Below are 21,887 nucleotides of genomic sequence, written 5' to 3' on the forward strand. Positions count from 1 at the left end.
GATTGGTACCGGGCCGCACAAGAAATTTAAAATATAATTATTATTTTTTTTAATTATTATTTTTATTCATTTTTTTTTTTTTATTAAATCAACATAAAAAACACAAGATACACTTACAATTAGTGCACCAACCCAAAAAACTTCCCTCCCCCATTTACACTCAATCACACTCACTTCACTTTTTTTCTATTATTAATATTTCTGGTTCCTACATTATATATCAATATAGATCAATACAGTCTGCAGGGATACAGTTCATAACCATACATGGTTGTATTTTTTTATGACAAAAAACTCGGGGCCCAACTTTTCCACCGCAGAGGGGCCCACTCAAATACTGACACTAAATTAGTAATCTTACTCGTTATTTTAATCGTTTTCGATAATTCCATCCAACCTACTTACAGTTTACAACCTTGTCAAATGATATGAAACCATGTGTTATTATTTATTTAAGCTGAATAGAAGAGTAAGTACTAACCAAATATACTGCATAGGAAGGGACTCATAAATAACTGACAAAAAAGGCATTTACATACAAGTATGTTGTGTTAAAATAGATACTAAATTAATAACAAATATGTTTCGTGATTAAAACTATTAATTAAACTAAAGTGCAAATGAAAATACTGTACAGCTTCACCACTTTAGTCATAATTTTTGCACTAGAGAAACTTATGACTTTAGCTCCAGACTTCTTTTGTTTGTTTGATATTGTCCTAACTGCCACAAGTGGTGGAAATGTGTATTACAACTGAGTACTGATGATGTAGCTGCCCTCTAGGAGGCGCTTGCGGCACAGCAATGGTCAAGGAACACTGCACTAGACCACAGTTTGACAACCACTGAATTAGAAAAATGATTCTAATTAGGATCTGACTAGATCATATAAATGAATGCATTTTTTTAGTTGTATTTATTCTGCAATGTTTTTTAAAGTAAGAGTAATTTGGGGTTTGGGTTGATGCTTGACCCAGGGTTAAAGTTAGGGCCGTGATCAATCAAGCAATCGATCAAATTTTATTTACATAGCCCTAATCACGGGTGCCTCAAAGGGTGTCACCAACGCACAATGACATCTCCTGATCAAAAACCACATTCAGGCAAGGACAAACTCCAAAAACCCCAGATGGGGAAAAGGAAGAAACCTTGAGAAGGGATCGCAGATGTAGGAAGCCCCCGTCCAGGGTGACCAGCTGCAATGGATGTCAAGTGAGTACAGTTATTGAATTGTTGAATCAAGAATTTTAAAATGTATTAGTTGTTAAATTAATAGATAAAGTGGGAGTCCGGTCCATCGGGAAACCAACAGACGGGGGGTGGTCTATCTTCTTCCAGGCTCGTTCAGTCACCTACGCAGAGATGTCTATGGTTTTGCATGGAAGAGTGGTCTAACAAATGGTCCATCTCGCCTCCCCAAGACTGTTACCTCGTAACCTCTCCAAGCAGGAGAGGGGTGGAGCATTGCAGAAAAGCGGCAGATCAACCGGTTCAAAAAGGGGTCTATTCAAAGGCTAGAGTATATAAATGAGTTTTAAGGCAGAACTTGAACGCTTCTACCAAGGTAACATCTCTAATTGTTGCTGGTAAGGCATTCCAGAGCACTGGAGCTCGAGTGGAAAACGCTCTACAGCTGGAGGTTTTTACTGGGTTAGAACGAGGGTTAGGGTTAGTTTCTGTTTAGATGTAAGGTTAGATCTATGAGGATGGTTAGTGTTAAGGGTTGGAATTATGATTGGGGGTTTCATTTAGAGTTGGGTTTGAGATTGGGGTTGGGGTTTAGGCCACTTTGGGTTTAGGGTTAGAGTAAGGATTGGAGTTATAGTTTGGGTTGTGTAGAATTGTTTATGTTAGGGTTTAGAAATATTATTCGATTTACGGTTAGGGTTTAAGCTGTGGTTGGGGTTTAGAGTTACAGTAAGAATTGGGATTGGATTAAGAGTTTGGGTGTGGGTTACTTCATATTGTTCAATCAATCAATCAAAGTTTGTTTATATAGCCCTTAACCACAAGTGTCTCAAAGGGCTGCACAAGCCACAACGACATCATCGGCTCAGATCATACATCAGGGCAAGAAAAAACTCAACCCAATCGGATACAACGAGAAACCTTGGATACAACGTTGATTATACATACATGTCCTTTAAAACTGACTTTCAAACAACATTGCAAAATAGTTGTATTTGTAAATTGAGACAACGTTGATCTCCAACGTTAGAGCCACGTTGTTGGTTGGGAAATTATCAAATTCCAAAGGTCAAATCGACATCATAACCTGACATTGACTAAACGTCGTCCAAAAGCATGTTGTTTCAACGTTGTATTTGTGTTGTAGAATATTGTTCGGGAAATTAACAATATTCAAAGGTCAAATCAATCATGTTATTTCAACGTTATGTTTGAGTTGTTCAACGTCAGGACCTAATTCAACAAGTTCTCAACGTGGTTTTAATGTCTTGTACTTGCTGGGTAATTAGTATAGTTAGGGGTAAGGGTATAAATAGGTTAGAGTAGATCTATACTTGGGGATAGAGTTAGTCTTGGGTTTAATGTTGAGTTTCGGGTTTGGACTATTTTAAGGGTTGGGGTTTCTGTGATAAATAGTGTTGGGTTAAGGTTTGAGGTTGTGGTTAGGATTAATGGTTAGTGTTGGGATTATGTTTAATGTTAGTGTGCAATCAGGTTCTTTCAAACAGGAACGAGAGCCCAAAGTACAACATGAAAACAAATGAACGGCACTTACGTAATTACGTTATATGAAGTGTTGGGCGTGTAGTTTGTCGTAGTGTAAACGTGTGTGTGTATGATGGAGTATTTCTCTGTAAGGCTTGAAGTGTTTAAACAGTCATCGGACGCCTTCATCCATCCATCCTGTTCCCATACAGTACCTGTCACAAAGCTCCCGGTCAAAGGTCGCACCATAATGTGGCTTTTGTTGGCGCAATCTCAGGGAAAACACGCGACGACAAAAGAATGTGTCATTCTCTTTTGCAAGGTCATTCATTTTAAAAACTAAATTGCGCAAAAATGAAAGTCTGTTTCATCTTGTTTGCGGGAAGACTTTCGAGAACAATACAGCGGGGGGTTTTATGCATAATACAAATAAAACTACACTAACCAGTATGTAATCTCACAGTATAATCTATACTATTAACTTTGTGTTTTTTTATGGTTCCTATAGTGACTAAATGTTTTGTTTTTGTAAAGACAGACCTTTTGTTCTCTCTTTCTTAGTCCTCGCTGTGAAAATGGGCTTTGCGTGCAGGCTTGTGTGAGTACATTGCTGAGCATGAGTCAGCCCACCTACGGACTTATGACGCCCGCTAAAAAATGGACCTTAAATATGTCACTGCTGAGTGGAAAACTCCTCTTTGACGTGTTTTTGCCGCTGGTGAACGTCAGCCATCGAAGGCCACACGTCCGTCCCACGAAACGTAAAAAGTTTACACAATACCGTTTCAACTGAAAATTGTTAGTTTTTTTCTAACTGTGATTTTATTCATGTTTGCTCCATAACGTTCAAAGTTAGAGTTTTAAATTAAGTGTACATACCGAAAAACTATTCTGTCCAATGAAAAGCATGTGGTATATACCGGTAAACTCATGCATGTGTCTTCAAATTATATATAAACTTTTTTTAGTTTCTGTCCAATGGAAAAGTATGTAAATCCATAAATTTTAACTTTTTATTGAACTCACATATTGTGGAGGTACATGATATTTGTTTCTGCCCAATGAAAATAATGCATCTCCAAATTATATGTAAACTGCAATGTTTTGGAGGTACGTGTTTTAGTTTCTGGCCATTGAAAAACATACAGTACAGGCCAAAGGTTTGGACACACCTTCTCATTTCAATGTGTTTTCTTTATTTTCATGACTATTTACATTGTAGATTGTCACTGAAGGCATCAAAACTATGACACGTGTGAAGTGAAAACCATTTCAGGTGACTACCTCTTGAAGCTCATCGAGAGAATGCCAAGAGTGCGCAAAGCAGTAATCAGAGCAAAGGGTGGCTATTTTGAAGAAACTAGAATATAAAACATGTTTTCACTTATTTCCCCTTTTTTTTGTTAAGTACATAACTCCACATTTCATAGTTCATTCATAGTTTTGATGCCTTCAGTGACAATCTACAATGTAAATAGTCATGGAAATAAAGAAAACACATTGAATGAGAAGGTGTGTCCAAACTTTTGGCCTGTACTGTATGTCTCCAAATTATATATACGCGTATATGTTTTGGAGAAACACGTTTTTTGTTTTTTCCAATGAAAAGCATGTATTTTCAAGTCATATATAAACTCATGCATGTATCTCTAAAGCCGGGGTCGGCAACCCACGGCTCTTTAGCGCCGCTCTAATGGCTCTCTGGAGCTTTTTCAAAAATGTATGAAAAATGGAAAAAGATGAGGGGAAAAAATATATATTTTTCGTTTTAATATGGTTTCTGTAGGAGGACAAACATGACACAAACCTCCTTAATTGTTATAAAGCACACTGTTTATATTAACCTGCTTCACTGATTCGAGTATTTGGCGAGCGCCGTTTTGTCCTACTAATTTTGGTGGTCCATGAACTCACCGTAGTTTGTTTACATCAGGGGTCGGCAACCCAAAATGTTGAAAGAGCCATATTGGACCAAAAATACAAAAACAAATCTGTCTGGAGCCGCAACAAATTGGAAGATATTACATACATATAGTGTGTCATGAGATATACATTGAATTGAGATGACTTAAAGGAAACTAAATGAGCTCAAATATAGCTACAAATGAGGCATAATGATGCAATATGTACATATAGCTAGCCTAAATAGCATGTTAGCATCGATTAGCTTGCAGTCATGCAGTGACCAAATATGCCCGATTAGCACTCCACACAAGTCAATAACATCAACAAAACTCACCTTTGTGTATTCACGCACAACGTTAAAGGTTTGGTGGACAAAATGAGACAGAAAAAGAAGTGGCATAAAACACGTCCTAAAAAGTCGGAGAAAGTTATACACTACGGTGAGTTCAAGGACCGCCAAAATTAGTAGGACAAAACGGCGCTCGCCAAATACTCGAATCAGTGAAGCATGTTTAATACAAACAGTGTGCTTTATAACAATTAGGGAGGTTTGTGTCATGTTTGTCCTCCTACAGAAACCATATTAAAACAAAAAATATATATTTTTTCCCCTCATCTTTTTCCATTTTTCATACATTTTTGAAAAAGCTTCAGAGAGCCACTAGGGCGGCGCTAAAGAGCCGCATGCGGCTCTAGAGCCGCGGGTTGCCGACCCCTGGTTTACATGTATAAATTTCTCCGACTTTCTAGGACGTGTTTTATGCCACTTCTTTTTGTCTCATTTTGTCCACCAAACTTTTAACGTTGTGCCGGAATGCACAAAGGTGAGTTTTGTTGATGTTATTGACTTGCGTGGAGTGCTAATCGGGCATATTTGGTCACTGCATGACTGCAAGCTAATCGATGCTAGCATGCTATTTAGGCTAGCTGTATGTACATATTGCATCATTATGCCTCATTTGTAGGTATATTTGAGTGCATTTAGTTCCCTTTAAGTCCTCTTAAATCAATTTATATCTCATTACACACTATCTGTATGTAATATGGCGTATAATTTTTTGTGGCTCCAGACAGATTTGTTTTTGTATTTTTGGTCCAATATGGCTCTTTCAACATTTTGGCTTGCCAACCCCTGCTCTAAAGTATATATAAACTCATGTGTTTTGGAGATAAGTGATTTTAGTTTCTGTCCAATGAAAAGTATGTATCTCCAAATTATACATAAACTACTATGTTTTGGAGGCACATATTTTTAGTTTCTGACCATTGAAAAACATATGTCTCCAAATGATATATAAACTCATATATTTTGGAGATAAGTGTTTTTAGTTTCTGTCCAAAGAAAAGCGTTTATCTCCAAAGTAAATACTGGGTATACTTATCTATTTTGGCGATACATGATTTAAGTTTATGTCCGATGAAAAGCATGTATATCCAACATATAAATAATCTCATATTTTAAATATACGTGTTTTTAGTTTCTGCCCGATGAAAATCATGTATCAAATTATATACAAACTCATGCATTTTGTAGATAAGCGTTTTTAGCTTCTGCCTAATGAAAACCATGTATCTCCAAATCATATATAAACTCGGTTATTTTTGGAGATACGCGTTTTTATCTTATGTCCAATGAAAAGCATATATTTTCAAATTATTTGTAAACTTATAACTTGGAGATCAGTGTGTTTAGTTTCTGCCCAAGGAAAATAATGTATCTCTAAATTATATACAAAGTCATATTTTTTGTTTTTAGTTTATGTCCAATTAAAGAGATTGCATCCGCAAATTATTTACAAACCCAAAACCAGTGAAGTTGGCACGTTGTGTAAATGGTAAATAAAAACAGAATACAATGATTTGCAAATCCCTTTCAACTTATATTCAATTGAATAGACTGCAAAGACAAGATACTTAACGTTCGAACTGGTAAACGTTGTTATTTTTTGCAAATATTAGCTTATTTGGAATTTGATGCCTGCAACATGTTTCAAAAAAGCTGGCACAAGTGGCAAAAAAGACTGAGAACGTTGAGGAATGCTCATCAAACACTTATTTGGAATATCCCACAGGTGAACAGGCTAATTGGGAACAGGTGGGTGCCATGATTGGGTATAAAAGCAGCTTCCATGAAATGCTCAGTCATTCACAAACAAGGATGGGGTGAGGGTCACCACTTTGTGAACAAATGCGTGAGCAAATTGTTGAAGAACAACATTTCTCAACCAGCTATTGCAAGGAATTTTGGGATTTCACCATCTGTGGTCCATAATATAATCAAAAGGTTCAGAGAATCTGGAGAAATCAAAAAACCGACATCAGTGTGTAAAGGATATCACCACACAGGCTAAGGAACACTTCAGAAAACCACTGTCAGTAACTACGGTTTGTCGCTACATCTGTAAGTGCAAGATAAAACTCTACTATGCAAAGTGAAAGCCATTTATCAACAACACCCAGAAACGCCGCCGGCTTTGCTGGGCCCGAGCTCATCTAAGATGGACTGATGCAAAGTGTAAAAGTGGTCTGACGAGTCCACATTTCAAATTGTTTTTGGAAACTGTGGACGTCCGGACCAAAGAGGAAAAGAACCACCTGGATTGTTATAGGCGCAAAGTTAAAAAGCCAGCATCTGTGATGGTATGGGGGTGTATTAGTGCCCAAGGCATGGGTAACTTACACATCTGTGAAGGCCCCATTAATGCTGAAAGGTACATACAGGTTTTGGAGCAACATATGTTGCCATCCAAGCAACGTCTTTTTCATGGACGCCCCTGCTTATTTCAGCAAGACAATGCCAAGCCACGTGTTACAACAGCGTGGCTTCATAGTAAAAAAAAGTGCAGGTACTAGACTGGCCTGCCTGTAGTCCAGACTTGTCTCCCATTGAAAATGCGTGGCGCATTATGAAGCCTAAAATACCACAACGGAGAACCCCGGACTGTTGAACAACTTAAGCTGTACATCAAGCAAGAATAGGAAAGAATTCCACCTAAATATAAGTTTAAAATGATTTGCAAATCATTGTATTCTGTTTTTCCCACAAATTACACAACGTGCCAACTTCACTGGTTTTGGGTTTTGTACAAAGTCATATATTTGTAAGATACCTGTACATTTTTTTTTAGTTTCTGTCCAAGGAAAAGCACATACCTCCAAATTATTTACAAAGTCATATCTTTTGGAGATACATGTTTGTAGGTTCTGTGCAATGAAAAGCATGTATCTACAAAATATACATAAACTCTTATATTTTGGAGAAACATGATTTCAGTTTCTTTCCAATGAAAAACGTGTGTTTTTTGGAAATGTGTTTTGCGTAATACCTCAAAGTGACAGCTTTGTTGATGATTCTTGCGAAAAAAAAATCACCACCTAGTGTCCTTGAAATGACAGCAAACTACAACAATAAGTAAAAATGTCCACGTCCGGTCTTTTATCAAGTATGTCATTTCCATATAAATGTCAGCCATATAAATTATTGGCTAAAAATGAGTCAGGATATAAAACTTTAATCATAGTCCAACGGTATTTCACTGCATAATGCATGACTTTGAAGTAGACAATAGTGTGTTTGTCAAGAAAGGCTTCAAAGTTGGATCATTATTTGTTAGGGCAAGAGCGACCGTACATGTTTGAACAAACTCCCTCAAACTTATTTTCTCCCCGCCGGTTGCCTGCACACATCAGCAAAGCCTACGATCACTTCCTCCCGTTGCGTCACTAGCAGCATTCCTGATATGACGGCCGGTTTTCAAACCCTGGAAGTGTTTTGGCAACTGCAACCAAAGCATTAACCGGTACAAGGTACAACAGCCGCGGGGGGAGCTGATGGATTCCAGGGAAACATCTGAGCGTTAATGTTGTCAGTCCGGTACCTGTCTTCTTTGAAGCCGTTCGAACCATGCACCGCAAAAACTGAAATCTAATAAAGATTAAATATCTCAAATAAGGGTGATATTTGCTTATTTTCTGTCTGATAAGATAATTCTTCTCACTAAGCAGATTGTATGTTAGAGTGTTTTACTTGTTTTAATTTTTTTGGTCCTAAATGATCTCAGTAAGATATTACAGCTTGTTGCTGAGATTTGATGACCTATATTGAGTAAAAACATGCTTGAAACTAGAATATTAAGTGTTGCAAAGCTGTGTCATCAACACTCACAACAAGTATAAAACTGCTTTTTCAAAGTAATCATTTCTTATTTCAAGAATGAAATAAAAAAATCATGACTTTGACACACTTATGTCTCATAATTGAAACAGATGACAGCCAAATGGACTTTGCTGTTTTATTTTCAATGAAACAATAGAAAAGATGTACTCTTATAGTAGTACAGTTGGCACAGTACAGTAAATTGACAGTTAATATTTAAACATTTGACATTTCAAACAATTTTGAACAGAAATAGTTCATGCACATTCAGGTAAATTGTTCAAAATTACAATTTAAAAAAATGGGCCGGGCTGTAAATACCGTATTTTTCGGAGTATAAGTCGCACCTGCCGAAAATGCCTAATAAAGAAGGGAAAAAACATATATAAGTCGCACTGGAGTATAAGTCGCATTTTTGGGGGAATTGTATTTGATAAAACTCAACACCAAGAATAGACATTTGAAAGGCAATTTAAAAAAAAGAACAGTGAATAAGTATATGTTATATGACGCATAAATAACCAACTGAGAACGTGCCTGGTATGTTAACGTAACATATTATGGTAAGAGTCATTCAAATAACTATAACATATAGAACATGCTATACGTTTACCAAACAATCTGTCACTCCTAATCGCTAAATCCCATGAAATCTTATACGTCTAGTCTCTTACGTGAATGAGCTAAATAATATTATTTGATATTTTACGGTAATGTGTTAATAATTTCACACATAAGTCGCTCCTGAGTATAAGTCGCACCCCCGGCCAAACTATGAAAAAAACTGCGACTTATAGTCCGAAAAATATTGTATATATATATACAGTATATATATATATATATATATATATATATATATATATATATATATATATATATATATATATATATATATATATATATATATATATATATACATATATATATACATATATGAGCGGCTCGTAGACCCCGAGAGTAACAAGCGATTGCCTTGTTGCCTTTCCATTAAGAAAAATAAACTAGTTTTTAGTATAAGTTTGCTGGTTTCAAGAAATGTAATGCCGAGCGCATATCATTATGTCAAGATAATGGCACTAGCATTTACTTAGTTTAAGAATATTTTTCAACATACTGAGAAAAAAGGTCTCATATTTGTTTTCCTACCAAGAAAAGTGCACTTGTTATCAGTGAGAATATACTTATTTTAAGGTATGTTGGGGTTCATTGAGGTTAGCTAATTTTACTTGTTTTGGAAAGTCTTCACAAGCCAAATTTTCTTGTTCTATTGGCAGATAATTTTGCTTAGTTCAAGTAAAATACCTTTAATTTTTGTATTTTTTTCCCCTTGTTTTTGAACACTGACTTTTTGCAGTGTGGTCCTGTACCTTTTGTATCACACACATCACACCAAGAGATGTTTTGTAGGATTATGGTTTTAAAGCGTTTGCACCGATATAGGGAAACAAACACGGTATTTAACACGGTACTCTCAATCTATTGATTGAGAAGTTTATTGACATCTTAAAGAATTGAATCCATCTAATGCTTTAAAAAGGCAAATGGATGGCACAAAAAGCCAAAAGGCTTGTTTCCATTGTGGTCCATTAAATATTCATCACATTTGATACATTCAATAATAAAAGATATATAACCTGTAACATGTATATAAAAAATTACAATCAAAAATGGATAAATGATGTACATATACACAGTATACATGTCAGGTGATTTGAAAAACAATACATACAAAACAGTGTCGCCCATTGAAATGAATTTAAATTAAAACTGCACAATTTTAGCATTTAACATGCCTTTTAAAAGAGAAATTACATTTTATTTGGAAAATAATACAATACAATGTACAACCAAAAAATTAAGTACTTGGTATATCCTTTTAAACTGCTTCTCCGTCAAACACACCATCAGCAGCTTGTCCATATTTTTGTGGATAAATGTCTGCCGTTTAGATATCATTCACCTGTCCTTGGCTGGCGTTATCGACTCATTCTGATTCGGTATGGTGCAGATGAGCAGTAGTACGCTCCGACTGCTACGCCAAGTCAGCCGCACGCTCCGTCATGTTTTTGATTTCTTTCTTCAGTTCTGTGAATATCATCCGCCGCTTCGTCTTCTCAGCGCTTCCCTTCGCTCTCACGTTCGCCCTTATCATGGTTGGGAAAACGACTGATAGCTAACGCCAGTGAGTAAGTCACCGGATGTTTTGGTCGGATCTTACGGGGTTCGTGGTGGCATTCACCAGTGGGGAGACTCGTAACACGGATTTTAGCTCGCGAGCTGAAGCATAACAATTAGCCGAGAGACAGTGCGTATCCCGAAAAACTCGGAACTGGGCCACCCAATCGCTGCTATTTGCGTCCATAGAAAATTAAATGTTTAATTGAAAGATAAAATTAACTAGAAAATTATTATTTTTTGTTAAAAAAGGAGTCCTGCACATTGATCTAATTGCATATTTAATAAATACAATTGAAATATTTATTTAAAGTACCTTAAACACTAAAACATAATTTGTTTTCTAAAATTAGACTTAATGATCGCTCGGACGGTACCGCATCAAAAACCGACATCAGTGTGTAAAGGATATCACCACATGGGCTCAGGCACACTTCAAAAAACCACTGTCAGTTACTACAGTTGGTCGCTACATCTGTAAGTGCAAGTTAAAACTCTACTATGCAAAGCGAAAGCCATTTATCAACAACACCCAGAAACGCCGCCGGCTTCGCTGGGCCCGAGCTCATCTAAGATGGACTGAAGCAAAGTGTAAAAGTGGTCTGACGAGTCCACATTTCAAATTGTTTTTGGAAACTGTGGACGTCCGGTACAAAGAGGAAAAGAACCATCCGGATTGTTATAGGTGCAAAGTTGAAAAGCCAGCATCTGCGATGGTATGGGGGTGTATTAGTGCCCAAGGCATGGGTAAAAATATAATAATTTAAAACCTTTAAAAAAAGTTGTTAATTTTCCTAATTTTGTCAAAATCCACTCTCAAGGTGTGTCTCTGGCTTTTCAGTCCTGTTGCAATGATACATTACAAAAATGTGAAATACATGGTCCACAGACAGTGCCATTATTTTAGATCAGGGCTCTCCAAAGTAATGCCCAGGGGCCATTTGCAGCTTGTGGATTGTTTTTTATTGGCCCGTAGCACATTGTAGAAATGAAAATTGAACAAGAGAATTTTTTTTTAAAAATGGGTAAAATATAGCAAAAAAGACACATTTGAAGAGGACAAGCCGAAAGGTTGACACTGATTACTAAAAATAACACAAACATTGTCTTTAATTATACATACAGTATTTATATTGATCTTAAACCATTTCAATTTTTTTTTAAATATCTAAATAAAAAAGCTCCTTGGCATTCTTTGATTTTTCAGGACGTGTCCCTCGGAGGAAAAAGTTTGGATATCCCTGATTTAGATCCTCTGCAGGCCACAGTATATTCCGTGATATTTCAGCTATGACTGGGGTTGTTCAAATCGTCGCTCAGTCCTGTTACCTCAATTATCATTTTACAAGTACAACCCATTTACCATACAGGCCAAAAGTTTGGACACACCTTCTCATTCAATGCATTATCTCTTTTTTTTATGGCTATTTACATTGTAGATTGTCACTGAAGGCATCAAAACTATGAATGAACACATGTGGAGTATTGTACTCCTGAAAACATGTTTTATATTTTAATTTCTTCAAAATAGCCACCCTTGTCCATGATTACTGCTTTGCACACTCTTGGCATTCTCTGGATGAGCTTCAAGAGGTAGTCAACTGAAATGGTTTTCACTTCACAGGTGTCATAGTTTTGATGCCTTCAGTGACAATCTACAATGTAAATAGTCATGAAAATAAAGAAAACACATTGAAATGAGAAGGTGTGTCCAAACTGTTGGCATATACTGTGTGTATATACATATATATATATATATATATATATATATATATATATATATATATATATATATATATATATATATATATATATGCTAAAATCTCACTCCTGTTACTTAAATGAGTCATCTTTTTAGGAATCTTGTACAAAAAAGTTTCCTTAGATAGGTTAATATAGATTTTGAGTAATTCAATATTTCATGTATGGAAATAGGGTGTGGGGCTCCCCAAGGCTCAAGTTCAGGCCCCAATCGTTTTAATCCTTATATGTTGTCTATAGGGGAAATCACTCGGAGACACAGCACCAGTTTGCACAGTTACGCTGGTGATGCACACTAGTACAGTGCTGTGTGTGTGTTGATGACAGAGGACCAATAGAAAGCCCTTTTAACTGCATTTTAGACAGCATGTCATGGGTGGCAGTGCATGTCCTGCAGTTCAGCCATGCAGGACAAAACAAAGCTTTCAGGAAACCAATCTGTACTGACTAATACATGAACAATCATATTACGGTATCTGTAAAGTATTAGCCCACATTTCCTGTTTTCTCTGTCCACCGCTAGCTCGACAGCGTTTGTACTGTTGCGGGTATCATGATCAATATTATAGTGACTCACTCCATAGACATTTTTTTTCCCAGTTGATTTTGGGAACAATAGATGAAAAAAGCTTGTACCAATACAGCGTATGTTAGCACAGACATTTCATCTTTCGTCATCATGCAGTGTCCTCCTTGCCAGATACAGAATCCTTTCTATCCGTAGTAAAATTTTGTGCCACTCAGTGCAGCAGAAGCTCTCCGTATTATCGCCATAGCTTGGCAAGTCCCGCCGGTCCTGACTCTCTTGGCCACCGTCACAGTCTGCTCCTCTCCTCATGCTCGCTCAGCTTCTATAAGCAACAGTTCATCCTCCGTATATTCAGCTTCAAAAAGATAAGGTTGTGAATCCACATTTGTACAAAAATAGTCGCCTACCACCAGGTCTGCCATGATTAGCAAACACACGCACACATGAAGTAGTAACACAGGAAGTTGCTATAGGCATTCAAATAAATGCGCCCAGGAAAGAAGTTCGGGTATTGATTAAAATGACCAAAATATTGTACATATTACATATTGTTATGAACGTGTCGTCACTAAATTATACACATGCTTAGAATGTTGATGGAGGTTTTTGAAGATAATTTAGAAGGCTTTGTATGTAACATAGGAGGCCCCCATTAGCTGCATCTTACAAGCATTTTTTTAAATCTTTAGAATACATTTTTTTAAAAAATACATATATGTTCTTGTGTCTCATAATGATTGTAACCCATTGGCAAAATAAATAATAAAAAGTGCAGTTCACCTTTAAACTCTTCTTATCTTCTTAATTCATATTCAGTTATTTTTTATTTGACTATTATTACTTATATTATTTTTCCAATGTTAGGTTTTTATTCATGTATTATTTAGATTTATTTTTACATATATTTTAAAATATTTTTATACAACTTTTTAGATGGCGTTAATTTTAGTTATTCTTCAGTGTGGACCCCTCACAGGTGGCTTTTTTTTTTCATACCTCAGTGCCGTGCCATGTTTTGTTATTGTTTATAGTACTGTGTGTGTGTATGTGTATGTGTGTGTGTGTGTGTGTGTGTGTGTGTGGGTGGGTGTGTGTGTGTGTGTGTTACAGTATATAAATGCAGTTTGATTGATTGATGGAATATTATGTTATCAGATTAAGAGTTGGAAAAAAAGACAACAAGACACAACAAGCAAGTAGCACCATTTCGCAGGAATAGCCCGACAGCATTTTGTGAGTATTCCAACATTGTTTTTGTTTTTTTGCTGCTCTGTTCTTAATAAATGACCAGATGGTCAAAGTGTCTCCAAGTATTTGGTGTCAACTGCTTAAACTGCATGACACTCACTTATTATTCATGAATTTGCTAATTCATCACACAACGGCGCAGATAAAGTCATCAGCGTGCAGTCGTTAGACGGTATAATGTTACTTTCAGCATGCATGAGTAACAGTGTTCCCCTTGTGCTTAAAGCCTAAACAAATGGGACATTGGGGTCAATTTAGAGCAGGAAACAAGTTTTGAACGCGCATGACTTAAATCATGGCATCATCCCAAACTTCGAACCTGGACTAAGATGGGAAAAGCGAGAATGGCGCCAAAGCATTGTTACACTAGGATGTCACCCGAACAAGAAGCTGGAATACACACACACACACACACACACACACACACACACACACACACACACACACACACACACACACACACACACACACACACACACACACACACACACACACACACACACACACACACACACATTCTGGTATTTGTTACCTTCTTGAGACCTCCGAAAAATATATTAAAAAAGCTTATTGTGAAAAATGAGTTGGAATTTCACATGAAAAAGGTCACAATTTCACAAGAAAAACTTGGAATGTTGGCAGTATTGTAATAAAAGTCGTAATTTTACCCAACGGCAGTCAAAATTTTACAAGAAAAACTGAACAATTGTGCAATATTACGATAAAAGTTGGAATTTTACTCAATAACAGTCGGAATTTTATAAGAAGACTTTAACATTTTGGCAATTTTATAATAATAATCCGAATTTTACTTGACAAAAGTCGTAATTTTACTCCGCAAATGTCACTATTTTACAAGAACAACAAACAAATTGGCAATATTGTGATAAAAGTCAGAATTCTATATGACAAATGTCGCCATTTTGCATTAAAAAGTAATAATTTTACAAATTAAAAGTAATCATTTTACATAAAAAAATTAATAATTTTACAAGAAAATATTGCCATATAAGAGAAACAGAAAGTATATGATAAATTGTTCCCGATTTTATGAGAAAACAGTCAACACATTGTGAGAAAAAGGCTGCTTTTAGTTCATTTATTTTGGGGGGAATTTTTTGTTTGTAATTGATTTTTAATCTTCATTATTTACTTCATGTTATTACAGTATGTCTCTATATAAATATATATATATATATTTTTTTTTAAATTAATTTTAGCCAAAGGGGGCGCATTTCAATTTCTTACACACACTTGTTATCACATATGTTGACCAGAGGGGGAGCACTTCAAATTTTTGCACACACTTGTTATTTCATATGTTGACCTGAGGGGGAGCACTTTTAAAACCGACACAGTCAATTTGAAAAATCCCTCCTTTTTGGGACCACCCTCATTTTGACAGATTTCACCACCAGGGGTGCAAATGAGACATTCTCTATTAGATGCAATGGTTTTGCGTATTGGGACCATGATTTATGTCCTAACTTGTTCACCGGTCCTCATATGGACGGTACTTTTCCTTGTTGATGTCTCAAGAAGGGTACAAATACAAGAACACACACACACACATCATATGAATTCCTCGTAAATGAAGCGCCGCTTGGCTGGCGTCCACTGAAGGGTGCATCAGTTTACACACGTCACGTGTAAGGGCGGCTGATGTTACACTGCTGTCACGCTGGCTTGTAGCGCCGGAAAACCCGATGCTGATAGATTAGTGTGTGTCATGACTAGAGGCGATTGTTGAGCCGTTAATTGTTCATTTATCCCCAGTTGAATGTTCTCAACTCCTTCTTTCGACTGAGTTTGCGGCGCTTCTGCAGGTGGCAGCCCGGTACTGCAATCCTGCTTTTTCTTGAAGACAACCTCAGTATCTAGATGACCGACAATTCACTAAAAGGGGTAAAAAAAATGATCGTTATAAACTACGGCAAGCAATTGTTCAATAAATCAAAAAATAGTTTATCACAGCAGTAAATGCAGTGGACGCCTGCAAACCAAGAAACAGTAGGTAACCTAAATTAATATGGTTATAATACGTAGAAAACACATGACTTTACTGTGAAAATAATGAAAAATTGTACAATGCATTTGCAAATATTGTAATGTCACAAGCATGTAAATACTCTAAAACAGGGGTGTCAAACTCATTTTAGCTCAGGGGCCGCATGGAGGAAAATCTGTGCACACGCGGGCCGGACTATTAAAATCATGGCATTAAAACTAAAAAATAAATCATATTGTTTTCCTTGTCTTACTTTGGCCAAAAATAGAACAAACTCATTCTGAAAATATGACAATAAAAATGTAGAAAAAAAAAACTGGCAGCGGTAAATCCATGAAGGAAAGAAGAAAGTGAATGAATGTTTATAACTGAATACATTTATGTATGCATTTTCTTTTGTATCATTTTTTTTTTAATGAATCAAGTAAAGTTTATGACAACATTTTTCCAAAAAAACAATATAGAATGTGAGATATAACAGGATAATGCATACATTTATCATTTGTTTTCAAAACGCTTACAAAAAAGTGGGACCCCAAAAATGTACTGTGGTAACCCATTTTTATGACTTGATGGGGTCCCTGGGACCCCATGACACTGATGGAGTGTTGATGCGTGCCAAACAGCAGCAGGCGGCTGTGTCCTGCGGGACGGTTCTAATACTAATCAAATTTCATCCCGGGGGCCTTAGGTCATTCATTTGTGGGCCGGATCTGGCCTTGACTTTGACACCCTTGCTCTGAAATGTACGGTATTATTCTGTCCAAATTAAATTTTGCAGATTGTACATCTACATTTACAGCATACCATGATTGTTTTAGGAGGCTGTGTTAAAGCATTAGCCTAGTTTAGGCTAGCAACATGTTTTCTTGTATTTTTGTGTCAAGTCGTTTCAGACTTTAAGGGGTTATGTCTATGCGCTTCATTGCAAACTGCTTCGAAATGAACCAGGCTGTGTGTTTAAGTGAGTTGGAACTGGTTGCAAGCAGCTGTTCAACAGATACGGATCATTTAAGGCTGATTTTGAACAGCTCACTTGAAGGAACATGTCGTGAGTTGTCCAGTGAAAGGTTGTACAAATACTTTCATGTTAAAATCTTAATTTTTCAGAAACACAGGCAGATACTCGATACAGTGAAACAGTGGTTAGCGCTTGTGCATTGCGTTGAGAATGTCCTGGGTTAAATCCCCAGGCTCTGGGTCTTTCTGTGGTGTGGAGTTTGCATGTTCTCCCCGTGACTGCGTGGGTTCCGTCCGGGTGCCCTGATTTGTTTTTTTTACAGTGTATTTTTGCTGCTAAAAATGAAGTTGGCAGTCATTTACCATCATGTCAATTCATTTTTGAGTCATTTGTAGATAAATAAATGCATTCGGAACGCCCCTTTTCATTGCCAGACCGGATGTGGCGCATGTTTTTGTCGCCCTGGTCCATGATTTCTTCAAAACTGATATGGTTCACATTATGAGCAAACATTTCATATAAAAGAATCACCATTTCTGAACTTCCCCGCTCAAGCTCTTTCAGCATTTTCTCGGGCATCTTGAGGAAAACATCAGGAGAAGAGGACACAAAATAAAATACTAGCGGCTTACTCGTTTCTCTCGGTTTTTTTGCAGGTTGTGACTCAGTCTTTCTCTACTCGAAGGTGCTCCTTTAGTTTGAGTCTTTTACTCTTCTTTTTTTTAAGTCCAAACGCCGGTCGAAACCTTTCTTCGCCAAAGTCAGAATCATTAAAACAATCCAAACATTTTTGCTCATTCTTTCAAATTCCGCTTTAAAGTAAGATGATTTGGGATGACGATGCTACCAAACTACAAACTACACAATATGAAATTGCCCCTATTCTTCAGTAGGTGTCATCAGCAGGCTGATGAAGGCCCGCCCACATTTTATAGCTAAAAGTGGATGTTTAAAAATGTGCTAAAACTTGTTAGAAAATAAGCCTTATGTCCCTACTGTGTCTATTTTGGGAGGAATTTTACGTGTAAACATCATTTTTAGGTCCAGAACTATGAAATAGGTGCCAATGTTGTCCGCATTAGAGTGGCCCTTTAAACAACGGTTGCCAAAACTCTTAGCAATCAGTCATAAGTTTGCATTGGGGGCAAGTGGACCACTGCCCCACCACAATATTGACAAAAATCACTTAAATGTTTTGCAAAGCTTTGTAATATAAAAAGTGCCATTTTTGTTTGCCATTTCCTGTGTTTTTCTTCGAGGTTAATGCCGACTCTCCCTGTCCTTTTTCTCTGCAGTGCCATGCAGCGGATCATTCCTGGCCAAGTTGCTGGGTAAGTGAGTTGTTTTTTTTTGTCTGTTTTGAATTGAGGCACAAGTCAATGTTCCCGACACTAATTCTGCCTAGCAACAAGAGACATATAAAATCAGACGAAATCTAATTATTGTTATTATTAGAATTTTGCTAGCTCTTTTATATTCATTTATTCTTATTACATATTTAACATAGTATTTACTCCAAAAATGTATTCTTCAAACAGTTATTAGTTGCATTTTTATGGTTTAGATGTGTTTTTTATTTGTATAATTGTTCTTATCTTTGCATGGGTTTTTAAAAATACATTGTTATTAGATATTATCTTATTTTTGTATAGCTAAATATTTCATGAGCAAGCAATAGCCTCATACAGCGTTTCTCAAATAGTCGCGCAGCAGGGCAGACTTTCATTATTTGGGTCTACACTTTAGTATTCATGTTAGAACGATACACAAGCATGTAGCTAGGTGGCAGCAGTGCTTAGGCTAATAAATTAGACTTAGACTTAGACAAACTTTATTGATCGACAAGGGAAATTGTTCCACACAGTAGCTCAGTTACAAAGGATGGAAAGGGTAAGGATGGAAAGGACAATGCACACAAGGGCACAAAAAGAGGGCGAAAACAAAAGGTTTAAAGTAGACAAAAAAATGTACCATAGAAGCAATATAAAATATAACATATATGTAATATTTACATAATATATATACAGTATATAATATATACTGATATATTATATTATTATATTATATTATTTGTATATATTATATGCAATACATGACAATTACCATGTACAATACCATGTATATGTAACAGCTGCAGCAACAACAAAAAAAAGGGCAGCATAAAATAGAGAGTAGATCCAGCAGAAAATATAAATTATAAACAAAGAGAGGTAGCTAACATAGAAGCGGTCAGGTAATAAAAGATAAGTGATAAAAAAAAAAAAAGCAAGAAAAGTTGAGAATAATACCAAAAATAAAGTAAAATGAAGGAAGTCAAAGGAGCTACTGTGATGTGCTGCCACTCTTTCAGGCGCATCAAAGAAATATATATATTTTTTTAATTAAAAACAATTCTTGTTGTGGCCAGCAGAAATAGTAAGTACACAGGAACACGTGTGCGTAGATGAAGGTATGAAGAGGTCTGTGACAGGAATGAAACAAAAAAATTTAGTCGTCAGTGGCATAAATAATGCAACTGTACTCATGTACAGATAAAGGAATGTAAAAAGTACTCAATAATTATTAAATCCAGGGGGTCGGGATAAAATGTCCCGACCCCTAAGGGTCGGGACAGGAAATAAATGAGAAGCACTGGCCCACTGACATTATGTCTAATTAGCAGTCTTTCTGTTTGGTTATCATTAATAACTAGCGGGAGTACTGGTCACATTAGTTGTACACGTTTAGTACTGCGTAAAATATGCCAGAAATGGCATTTTGGAAGAAAAAAAAAGTTACAGAATTGTTTTATTGCACTGTAAAATACTTTTTGTGTCATGTGAGCTTTTGTGAGCACTTTTTTTCCACTTAACACACCAACAATGAAGACTTAATAATGCCTTTCTTTTCTCCTGCGTGTCACCTCCCCCACCAGTAACTTGATAGGGTGGGAGATTTAAGTCTTTGGGGGGGGTAAAAAAAAGAAAGAAAAAAAAAAGGGGGATTGACCACCTGCTTTGTTTATGATTCAAAATCCGGCAGAAGCATGTTGGTCGCCACGGCTTGTGATGATGTCATCTGTGTGTCAGCGGCCCAATGAATTCCTGTGCTTCCTCATGCCCATGTATGGTCACGCATCCGGCAGGACTATCAGGAAGGAGTTGTGAAATATATATCTCACTTCCTGTCCTGTCTTTAGCAAGAATACGTCCACGTTAGGTCACGTCAGGTATATCGTTTTGTTCTTGTAAGAGCCATAATTAAGGACCTATTTTACGTTTATGGTTTCCCCTCCAGACGGGGAATGTTGTGCAATGTATTGGTGCATTGCGCTATATAGCTCTCATAACTTATGGCCATAAACTGCATTAGTTCACTCGCTGATAAGAAATGGAGGTCTTTGTTATTGTTAATGATTTAACATACTTCATATACTTTGGAATGAGTGATTTCTTTGTATGTTGTGCCAGTGTCCTATATAGAGTAAATAATACCTGTATTTTTTAAATTTACTAGCATGTTTGGCTTGGCATCGAAACTCAATCAAAATGATAAAAAAAATGGTATTGTAATTTTGGTGTACGAACCTAACACACGGTTTCCAGGACAACAAAGGCTGTAAAATAAGTCTGACTCTTTAATGGTCGCACGTCAGCCATAAAACTGTGATCCATTGATGCATCATGTCTGAGTAGATAAGGTGTAAAAAATGTCTGGTCGTTTTTACAACAGGCCTGCAAAGCGACTGACTGTCTGCATAATAACAGTCAAGCTACATATTGTGTTTATTTATTGCTTTGTTGAGATTTTTACAAAACCAGTGAAGTTGGCACGTTGTGTAAATGGTAAACAAAAACAGAATAAAATGATTTGCAAATCCTTTTCAACTTATATTCAATTGAATAGACTGCAAAGACAAAATACTTAAAGTTCAAACTGGAAAACGTTGTTATTCTTTCGCAAATATTAGCTCATTTGGAATTTGATGCCTGCAGCATGTTTCAAAAAAGCTGGCACAAGTGGCAAAAAAGACCGAGAAAGTTGAGGAATGCTCATCAAACACTTATTTGGAACATCCCACAGGTGAACAGGCTAATTGGGAACAGGTGGGTGCCGTGATTGGGTATACAAAGCAGCTTCCATGAAATGCTCAGTCATTCACAAACAAGGATGGGGCGAGGGTCACCACTTTGTGAACAAATGCGCGAGCAAATTGTCGAACAGTTCAAGAACAACATTTCTCAACCAGCTATTGCAAGGGATTTAGGTATTTCACCATCTACGGTCCGTAATATCATCAAAGGGTTCAGAGAATCTGGAGAAACCACTGCACGTTAGCGATGATATTACGGACCTTCGATCCCTCAGACGGTACTGCATCCAAAAGCGACATCAGTGTGTAAAGGATATCACCACATGGGCTCAGGAACACTTTAGAAAACCACGGTCAGTAACTACAGTTTGTCGCTACATCTGTAAGTGCAAGTTAAAA

The 21,887-nt window shown here is 36.7% G+C and overlaps 1 protein-coding gene across 2 annotated transcripts in view; it reads left to right on the forward strand.

Moving 5' to 3' along the window:
- klf5l (Kruppel like factor 5 like) overlaps positions 1-21,887 on the forward strand; it is a 90,404-nt gene that overhangs the window by 15,293 nt on the left and 53,224 nt on the right. Inside the window, exons 2-3 of one of the 2 annotated variants that reach the window (XM_062048915.1) lie at positions 14,355-14,432; positions 18,712-18,747. The gene's annotated coding sequence lies outside the window, so the exon portion shown is untranslated. The remainder of the gene's footprint in view (positions 1-14,354; positions 14,433-18,711; positions 18,748-21,887) is intronic. The other variant, XM_062048917.1, reaches the window with a different exon arrangement.

Source organism: Entelurus aequoreus, linkage group LG05 (assembly GCF_033978785.1).
Source record: "Entelurus aequoreus isolate RoL-2023_Sb linkage group LG05, RoL_Eaeq_v1.1, whole genome shotgun sequence".
Classification (NCBI taxonomy): domain Eukaryota; kingdom Metazoa; phylum Chordata; class Actinopteri; order Syngnathiformes; family Syngnathidae; genus Entelurus; species Entelurus aequoreus.